Here is a 9875-nt window from a genome sequence, read left to right as displayed (position 1 = left end):
CAAGGAGCTGAGAGCTGCAAGGAAAGAGAAGCATAGTGCTGCTTATGCTGAGTATGTTTGCAATGCTAATAGCACAACAGATAGTGTACTTGCTTTTGATGCAGAAGGTTGTGGGTTCTATTCCCACAATATGTATATGCATTGCTGATACTGAGTTGTAAAGGGGGTGGATGCTGCAGTCCTTTTTGGTGAAGATACCTAGTAACTATGAAGCTGTTATCAGTTTGCCATCCATTACCTATTGCAATATTACTAGCTTATCATTTTTTTAATGTAACATAGGCAATGTATTCCTTAAGGGCAACAGGCACTTTATTCATAGATGAAACAATGAAATATAAAGTTGTTTGCTAGCAGCAACCTCTTCATTAGTTTCAGATCTCTTTAATGTGGAATTATTTAGATGACATTTACTTCTTCAGAGATTGTACGTATTTACTGATACTGGTGGATTTTTTGAAGTTTGAGTAGACTTTTATGATGGAAATGTTCTAAATTGGGCAGTTTGGTCATTATTGGTGCATGCATTTTGTTTCATTGTTTACTGAAAAAATGTTCAAAACAATGCATGTAAAACATCCTCTAACAAATGTACTGTATTACACAAGAAATATGTAATACAATCAGGAAGGTGTATCAAAGAACACATGTATGTTTCACGTGTAAGGGGCCTATGATTTGAAAACAGCTCAAAGTTAATCTTTATCTGCTACTGGCAAAATGTATTTTCTTTGAATGTGGGTTTCAATGAATGTGAGTTTCAAGGGCAGGGGGAGTTTTAATGCTAAGTCTATTTTCATTGTGAAACTGCATTGGTTTGTTTAGTAGGTATATTAGTGTTTGTGCTGTAAAATGCAAAATAAAACTTTCAATTTAAATCCAAATCATCACAGAAGTAAAGCAGTATGCACATTGCAGTGTTTATGGTAAATGGAGTGAAATAGCCAAGTAATGGGACATTGGAATGGCTGCAGTGGGGAGGCTCCATTCGACCATGATTTTGTGAGAGGGGCGGCAAACTCAAAGACAGCCCCAGTTGAAATATACCTCTCAACTGTCCAGATGTTTTGCAAAATGAATACATTTTTGCTTCTTATTTTTGGTTTGTTCCTCATAAAATCTGTGGTTTTCTGTCAAATCATTTAGGAATAAAGACACTAAATAATGACAGACATTGAGTTTCAGACTTCATAACCTTCAGAAAAATGCATGCTAAAGCAAGACCTGTTATTCTATCAACTAAGTTTATACAAGAGAAATTCTTTGTATTGTTTGTATGTTCACCCAATATATTTGGCCTTGTCCAAATTTTCTGCATTAAGAGGTTGAGAGATATGTGCAAATCACTTTATAGAATTAGGAATATACAAACCTCTAAACTGTCTCCAATTTTGGCTCAAAATGTTGCTCTGCTCCTAATAATCTCTATGTAAAATAGCAATTTTGGAACAAAACGTGGAGGGTTTACAATTATAAATAACTGTAGTGATCAGAGTTATAGATTACTTTTATATCAGAAATGCATGTAGGTTCTCTTATTTTGTCAGCTGTTCAAGTTAACAGTACTAATATTAAAAAAGTTTCCCTTTGATAGGTTCCCAGCTGTTTTGTGTGTCAATTTTATATTTTGCATCACATTTTTGGTCAGTTTTTCATAAAATTGTGGTTTTCTGGCAAATTAGTGGCAAATCATTAAAGACTGAAGTTAGAAAATAATGACAGACATTTGAGTTTCAGATTTCATACCCTTCAAAAAATTCATACTAATGCAAGACCTACTACTATTCTATTATCTTTCTAAGTTTATAAGAGCAATATTTAAAAATTGTCCTTATTTTTGGGCTTTTGTCCCACTTCTGTGTATGGCTTTGTCTAGATTTCTTGCCCTGAGGTTGAGAGGGATGACAAACGTGTCAGCCAGAGACATTTCAAATTGTGACATACTTGTTGCACCCCACTCCCCCATGCAGTGACTCTGGATGTGTCCAAGCAAGGCAAGGAGCAGTTATGCAGTGTAAATGTGCTGAGTATCCCCCCATCCAAGGTAGACACAAGTACGACAGCTGCTTATCATCTGTCCCTGATTTTCCAAAATGTTCTGGTTTTCTGTCATATTTTTATACAGTTGATTTATGCTTCTTATTATTCAGAAAATGCATGCAGTCACAGTGCCCTGTTGCTCTGTGTTTAAGTAGCAATTCTTTAATGACCATCATGTAAACTTGTCTGAGTTTGTAAGATGCAAGTAAGCTTTAATAAGCATACTGTTAAAGAACTGCCAACATTGAAAAAGTCTTTTTGTTGTTGCCATGCAGAGAATATTTACATAACTAGATAACGTATAAGCCTTAGGTGTTGAAATGCATATGACAGTATTTGTAATAAAGGACAGGATTACAGTATTTTCAGAAGCTCATTACATTTGTTGGAGACTTGCCATCATCTTTGTAGTGCAGTAATCCTTTAAGCAATTAAACTTGAGCTTGGTTCTTGTTTGCTGTTCATTATTTTACTTTGATCAGGTTTTCCCCATGAAACAAGTAGATTGTTGTTGTCAGGCAGCAGGTCGTTTTTGGATAAGAAACATTATTACAAGTGGGGGTATCACAGAGATTGTTACTTTCAACATGTTACTTAGTACTTTTATAAAGCTGAATATAAATTATAATTAGAACTGCAGTGCAAGGAGAAGTGGTTTGAGTTAAGTGCTGCTTGTTTTTTTATACTTGATTTTGACTGGCATTCCAGTAATGTATTTAAAAAGTAATTTATTTTTTCATGCCTCAGTCTTTTTGTTTCCATCTAGGCATTAAGTAAACTGTCATGTATGTTCATAGGTTCATACTAGGCTATCTGCCCTAGGGCATTTATAAGCCTAGCCAGAGTGTGTTCGGCTTTCGCCACACATTTTAAATTAATTTAGCTATGCCCTTTTTCGAGGTTAGTATACTGTGCCTCTGTCTAACAGTGACACAGAAGTGATACCCGGGGTAAACCTATGATCTCCCATCCACTCATCAAGATTCCTCTTGAAGAGAGTCAATGATGGACTCTGCCCAACCTGGACTGGGATTTTATTCCAGAGTGAAGGGAGCCACTGGGTTATGAATCTGTCCCTCCAGCATGTCCTATTTATTTCAGTGCTGAGGTTCAAGTCTCTTGAGTGCGTAGCTCGATGGGATTTGGATTTTCTGAGGTGCAGCATGTCCATTAATTCCGGGTTGGACATGGCTTTATACGTCAGGCACAGATCGCCTCTGAGCAGGCGTTATAACACTGAGTAGAGCTGGAGTTTCTTTAACCGGGCAGCATATGGCATCTGTTTGAGCCCTTTGATCGTCTTGGTCAGGTACTTTTGGGGTCTTTCCAGTTGCTGCAAGTGTCTGGTAAGGTACATCCCAAAAGGGGCATTGTACTCAATTATGGGCCTGATGAGGGATGAGTAAAGAGGCACGATGACCTCCCCTGATCTAGATGTGAATCCCTTCATGATTAGGTGGGCTATATAAAATGTTTTTCTAACCACTTTGGTCATGTGGTTGTCAAATGAGAGATTGCTATCAACTTGGGTCCCCAGGTCCCTAATTACTTCTTCTGTACTTAATGGATTACCACCTATGTGGTAATTTGTGGGCACTTTGTTTTTGCCAAAGGGGATGACTATACAGTTTTTGGCGTTTAGCTTGAAGCCATGGCTCTGGCACCAGTTGTCTGTTTCTATGAGGCCCTTTTGGAGGATGCTTGTGTCAGCTGGAGTGTCGATTTTTGCACCCAGTTTGCAGTCATCTGTGAACTTGGTCAGCCACAGTCCTTCCGTGTTGGCCTGTACCTCCGAGAAATATATACCGAACAAGAGAGGTCCCAGGACTGAGCCTTGTGGGACGCCACTTGTAACTGGTCTGGAGTCTGACATGGATCCAACAATTCTAACCATGTGGGTTCTGTCCTTCAGCCAGTTTGCAACCCATCTAATGACATAGGGGTTTATATTTAAGCTGGTGAGCTTATCTATAATGCCCGAGCGGGGTATTGTATCGAAGGCTTTTGCGAGGTCCAGGTAGGCTGTGTGGACCACCTTCCCCTCGTCAATGGCCTTGGTAACTGTTTCAAAGAAATTGACCAGGTTTAAGAGGCAGGATCTGCCCTTAACAAACCCAAACTGGGTAGGATCCAGTGTCAGTAGGTCCCCAATATCTATATTTATGAGGTCCATGATGATCCTTTCCATAGCTTTGCAGACCAAGCTAGTCAGGCTTATGGGGTGATAGTTTCCAGGATCCGTTGAGGCACCACCTTTGTGGAGAGGGACCACTGTTGCTGTACGCCACTCTTTGGGTACATATCCTGTAGTAAGGCAGAGACTGAACAGTAGTTTTATGTTTGGGTTTAGCTCTTCTTGGAGTTCATGTAGGACGCAGCCCGGGACACCATCTGGTCCCATTGATGCTGTGTTTTTTGCTTTGGAGATGGCGGCTCTTACCTGAGCATCTGAGATGTCAGGGGGGCAGCACTCTGCTGGGATAGATATCTGCCCTTTTGGTGGGGGGGGGAGTTTGCACTGAACCTGTCAGCTAGGATGTTGGCAATGTCTGTGGGTTCGGTGTATTTTTTGTCATTTTGGACTAAATCTGAGCATATCTGGGAATTCCCACCCAGGTTCCTAACATAACTAAAGAAAGCATTGTGATTATCCTTAGTGTCCTGTGCAATTTTTCTCTCAAAGCTGGCCTTAGACGATTTTATGAGTGCCCATAGTTTTTTGCTAATACTGATCAGAGATGCCTGCCCTTTTTGGGATTTTGCTCTATCATGTAGTAGCTTCCTCCTTCTATTGTATAGTTTGTTTATGGCTGGGGTCCACCAGACAGGACATCTGCCTTTAGAGGATTGGGTCTTGGTTTTATTTGGGATTGTATGATCCATGCATTCCTGAAGGTGTTCACAGAATGCGTTTATAAAGGATTCTGTGGTCTGGGCCGTATTTTCCACAGGCCCGGTGGCTTTGAAGGATTCCACCTCAGTTTTGAGGAGTGTGAAATTTGCTTTAGAGAAGTTTTTCACTGTGGTTTTCTGGGCAGGGGGTGGGGTCGGATGTGAATATCCAGTGAGATTAGTTTATGGTCTGATCTTACCAGTGAGGGATACACTTCTGGTCTGGAGCATAGAGTCCCCATGTTGGTAATGATCAGGTCCAGTATGTTTTCCCCCTTGTGGGAGTGGTAACAAGTTGTTCCATAGCATTTGAGTTTATAAATTCTAGGAACCTTTGGGCTAGGGTGTTGAAGCTAGAGTAATACTCCCAGTCTATGTTTGGGTAGTTGAAGTCACCCAATATAATGGTGTTTGGAGAGACCTTCATATTTTCCAGTGCTCTCAGGAAGGCCGAATGGGGTTCCTGGGTTTGGGAGGGTGGTCTTTAGCAGGCTATAAACTGGAAGGCAGTTTTACCCACTGTTAGTTGCACATGGATAGTCTCTGATGCTTTGTGCTGTGCCACCAACCTGGAGGTGTGGGTATCTTTGATGAATATTGATACTCCCCCTCCTTTTGTGGTTCGGTCCAAGTTTTGGGGCCGAAAAGCATGGTATGAGGTATAACCTGATAGTGCTGGGGTGCTCTCAGGAGCCTTGAACCAGGTTTATGTTACTGCACAGATATCGATGTTCTCCATGCTAAGGAGAGTTTCGAGTGTGTGCATCTTGAGGTTTAGACTTCTGGCATTGAGTAGCATTACTCTTAGTTTCTTATCCCTTGTGATACCTATGGAGGTGGGTTTGTCTTTTGAGCCTATGCCAATGCATTGAAATAGTTTTTTCTCCTATACTTTATTTTGTCTTGATTGGACTCTCGTAATGATGATTTGGCACCCAGGGCAGTGTATTTAATTAAAGTTCCAGTAGTTGTGGTTTTGAGCATAGCTCTGCCCCTTTCTAGTTGACCACACCCCCTTCCCATTGGCCCCCACACATTCAGCTGTCTCCTGCAGCCCCCCTTTGATTTGAAGTCACCAGCTACCAGTGGTTATATAGATATATAGGTATATATCTATATACCTTGCACCACCCAATCCTCCATGCTAATTATGCATATTAACTTTGGGATTGTACAATATGAGAAAAATGACATATTCCCCAACCCTGAGAATTGTGCAATCTCACTCACTGTCAAACATCCATTCAGATAACCAAATGCAGATGTCACTCCATATATATCTATATATGCGTCCCTTTCAAAAGATCTAGCCAACAGAAAGTTGAATGTCATATGGCTGAGACTATATGATTGACTTTCAAAATGTCAAAGCTTTTGAAAGGAGATAGCAGTATATTGGGGATTGCGAAATTTACCGCATTCTCCACTGTAGTGTGATCTCACAGTTGGTATATATAATGCAGGAGGTGTGGGGGTACATCCCCTTACATGAAGGGGTACAATGTGGCTTCCCCACTGTAAAAACATAGATTTTTGTTGTTTTCCATTGTTCTAATTTTTCAGTAAAAACAAAATGAAAACTCCAGCAAAGCTAGAACTTCCACTGAGTGACCTCCCAAACCTCTTATATCAGAGGCACATGGGATATATGCAAAGGACCCTTATGTACATCAGGTGTTTCAACTAATTGGCAATTCTGAATGCCCATGCCTTGTTTAATTGTTTTAATGGACAATTTCAGGGCAATAAAACCAAACCCCACTAGCTGTGGATATGCATATTTCGGCCTTGTTTTGACCTCGTCTATACAGCACAAGCAAAGTGTTTGACTAAGCATAAGAAACATAGGGCTGTTATACCCAGCTGATGTCCATTATCATCAGGGTCACTGGAAAAATATCCCAAACAACAAACTAAAACAATAAGTGAGAAGGTCACTGAAAAAACAATCAGTAAAAACAAAATGAAAACTCCAGCAAAGCTAGAACTTTAGTTGAAACATCTGCTGTACATAAGGGTCATCTGCATATATCCCATGTGCCTCTGATACAAGATGTTTGGGAGGTCACTCAGTGGAAGTTCTAGCTTTGCTGGAGTTTTAATTTTGTTTTTACTGATTGGCTTTTCAGTGACCTTCTTACTTATTATTTTAGATTGTTCCACTTTTTGGAAAGTCAATCATGCATACATATTTAAAAATTTTACTACCACTTGTAGAATGTGTCTGGTGCTGTGGTAGCATTGTCGCCTCACAGTTAGACGTTGCCCATTTGATTCTCAGTTAGAGCGTCTTCTGTGTGTCAACATGCGTGAATGGGCATTCCTTCATTGAAAGTTGTGCATTAGGCCCGGCAAAACAGCACTTAAAAATCTACTGCCAATCATTAGTGGACCGGAGTTCCGCTGTGGCGACCCCTAACCGGGAAAAGCCGAAAGACACAAACAAACTTATAGAAATGTGTCCATTATTGAAATACTAGAACAGGGCAGAAATCTGTAGGAAAATATAGTGGTTAGAAACATGACAGAAGCAAATCACTGCACACCTGCTTTAGGCAAAGCAGGCTAAATGCCTGCTATGACTCTTTAGTACTTTTGCTGAAAGGGAAAAAAACAATACTAAAGACAGTCATCATGTTTAGTCCATAGTAGGAGTGCATTGCTTTGTTCCACTTATGGTCACAGTAGCTCCCCATGGAACCTTTTAGACAGCAAGAACAAAGGCATGCAAATGTGCATACTTAAAAGAGACATATACATACACTCAGGTGTTCACAGGTTCATAGGTAAGTAACAGGCAATCAGTTTATGGCCTATTACAAACCTAGCCAAAAACTTATATTCAAAAGTTTGTTCCAGCCTCATGGAGGGCAATAAAAGACAGACTGTGAGAGGATTTGGGGCCACCCATCCAATTATCTAGGTTTACATTGAAGGTGGCAAGGATGCTACTTTGCTTTATATGTACGGGCAGTTTGTTCCACAGGTGGAAGATACATTGAGATAATGATCTAGGATGCTGTGCCTTTTTTATCTTTTGATGAAGGTTTAGTTTCTTTAATCTGGTATTCAAGGAACAATTGGTTCATGACTTGAAAAGCTAGAAACAGATTCTCAAAGAGGATTCTGTAAGAAACTAAGTGTAGAGAGAGGGCCACCAGTCCATCCTGATAACTAAGATTTCTGAGGCCACTGATCTTTTCGATAAGGAGCCTCTGAGGTCTCTCAAGTTGAGTGATATATTTAGACAATTACATGCCAAAAGATGCATTATTTTTAATAATTGGTTTGGATAGGTATGGACTGTGGTGGTGGTGCTGTGGTAGCATTGTTGCCTCACAGTAAGACGCTGTCCGGTTCAATTCTCAGCCAGAGCATCTTCTGCATGGAGACATGCGTGACCGGGTGCACCTTCGTTGAAGGTTGCGCATCAGAGCTGGCAGCTCGGCATGTAAAAATCTACTGCCAGTCATTAGCAGACCGGAGTTCCACTGTGGCGACCCCTAACCGGGAAAAGCCGAAAGACACAACAACAAGGTTTGGATAGGTATGGTTTAAGGGGGAATTCAGACTACTTTGAATCTAGAGTATGCCTATTAGATGAGCCAGAAAGAAAGCTTTCCCATCTATTATACAGATATGATAGTCAAAAGGAATTATCAGCAAAAGCACTTAGATTTCTTACAACACTGTTTGATTGGAGAAATGTGTCACTTATATAGTATGGGAACATGTGTTTGCCAAAACTAACTATACTACATTTTTTCACTTTTAATTTGTAGCCATTGTCATTGCACCAGTTCTTAACATGGTCCAACCCATGTTGAAGCAGTTGTGAGTCAACAGAAGATCATATAACAAATCCCAATTTACAAATAACAGCTCCCAGTTTACAGTCTTTTGCAAACGGAGGTAATCATAGACCAAGAATGTTGCCCTGAAGGTCTAAGAAATAGATGCCAAATAGAAGAATGCCTAAACCTGAACCCTGTGGAACAGTACTTTTAGAAGTTGTTTGTGTGTCTTTAACCAAATAGGTTATATCAGATAACTAGACAGACATCCCTGTATAACATAAGAATCTATATTCAGATTTACAAGTTGGTCAGCAATGTTTGCATGGGAAATAGTGCTAAATGCCTTAGCCAGGTTCTGATACACAGTATGTGTGACTCTATCCACTGCTTTGGTTATTTTTTAAAAGACATTAATAAGGTTAAAGATGTAGGACCTTCTTTTGACAAGGCTAGACTATATTCTCTTCTGGAAAGAGTTACTCATTGATGTTGTAATTATGCATGTCTATGGTTTGAAATGTATTGTTTTAAATCTTTTGGTGAAATATAATATAAGAACAAACTAAGTGAGGGGGCTACAACCCCCACACACCCCAATGTGGGGGGTTTGCCCCCCACACCCCTAACTATATATACTAACTCCAGGATTGCACTTCAGTGGGGAAAAGGGCATATACCTTTTACTTGCCTTACAGTACTCTATACAGTGCCAGTACTTAACTTCAGTGAAATGAGGTTCAGTGAAATGAGTTTTCAGTAATTTGAGCTTTCAGCAATTTGGCCAGGGTGAAATCAAATTCAGTGAAATGAGCTTTCAATGAAACAAAGTAGACCCATGTATATATATATATATATATATATATATATATATATATATATATATATATATATATATATATATATATATATATATATATTACACGTGCACATGCGCACACACCCACACACACACACACACACACACACACACACACACACACACACACACACACACACACCGCACACACCGCACACAAACAAGTATTTTACCATAGGATTTGTTTTTAAATTTCTCATTGTATTTGGTGCAGACAGGTACTACCTACTAATGCAAATATTTAAGTTGGGAAATCAGAATCGCTTATCAGTAATCAGTGTTGCTCACCC

The 9875-nt window shown here is 39.9% G+C and overlaps 1 protein-coding gene across 1 annotated transcript in view; it reads right to left on the bottom strand.

Annotated features, from left to right (window-relative positions):
* The window catches only part of RAB38 (RAB38, member RAS oncogene family), an 856617-nt gene that overhangs the window by 662805 nt on the left and 183937 nt on the right, over window positions 1–9875 (bottom strand). The gene's annotated exons all lie outside the window — the stretch shown is intronic.

This window comes from Protopterus annectens, chromosome 5.part0 (assembly GCF_019279795.1).
Source record: "Protopterus annectens isolate FY-2018-M chromosome 5.part0, PAN1.0, whole genome shotgun sequence".
Classification (NCBI taxonomy): domain Eukaryota; kingdom Metazoa; phylum Chordata; order Ceratodontiformes; family Protopteridae; genus Protopterus; species Protopterus annectens.
Note: the sequence above shows the minus strand (reverse complement) of the source record. Positions and strands in the feature narration are given on the sequence as shown.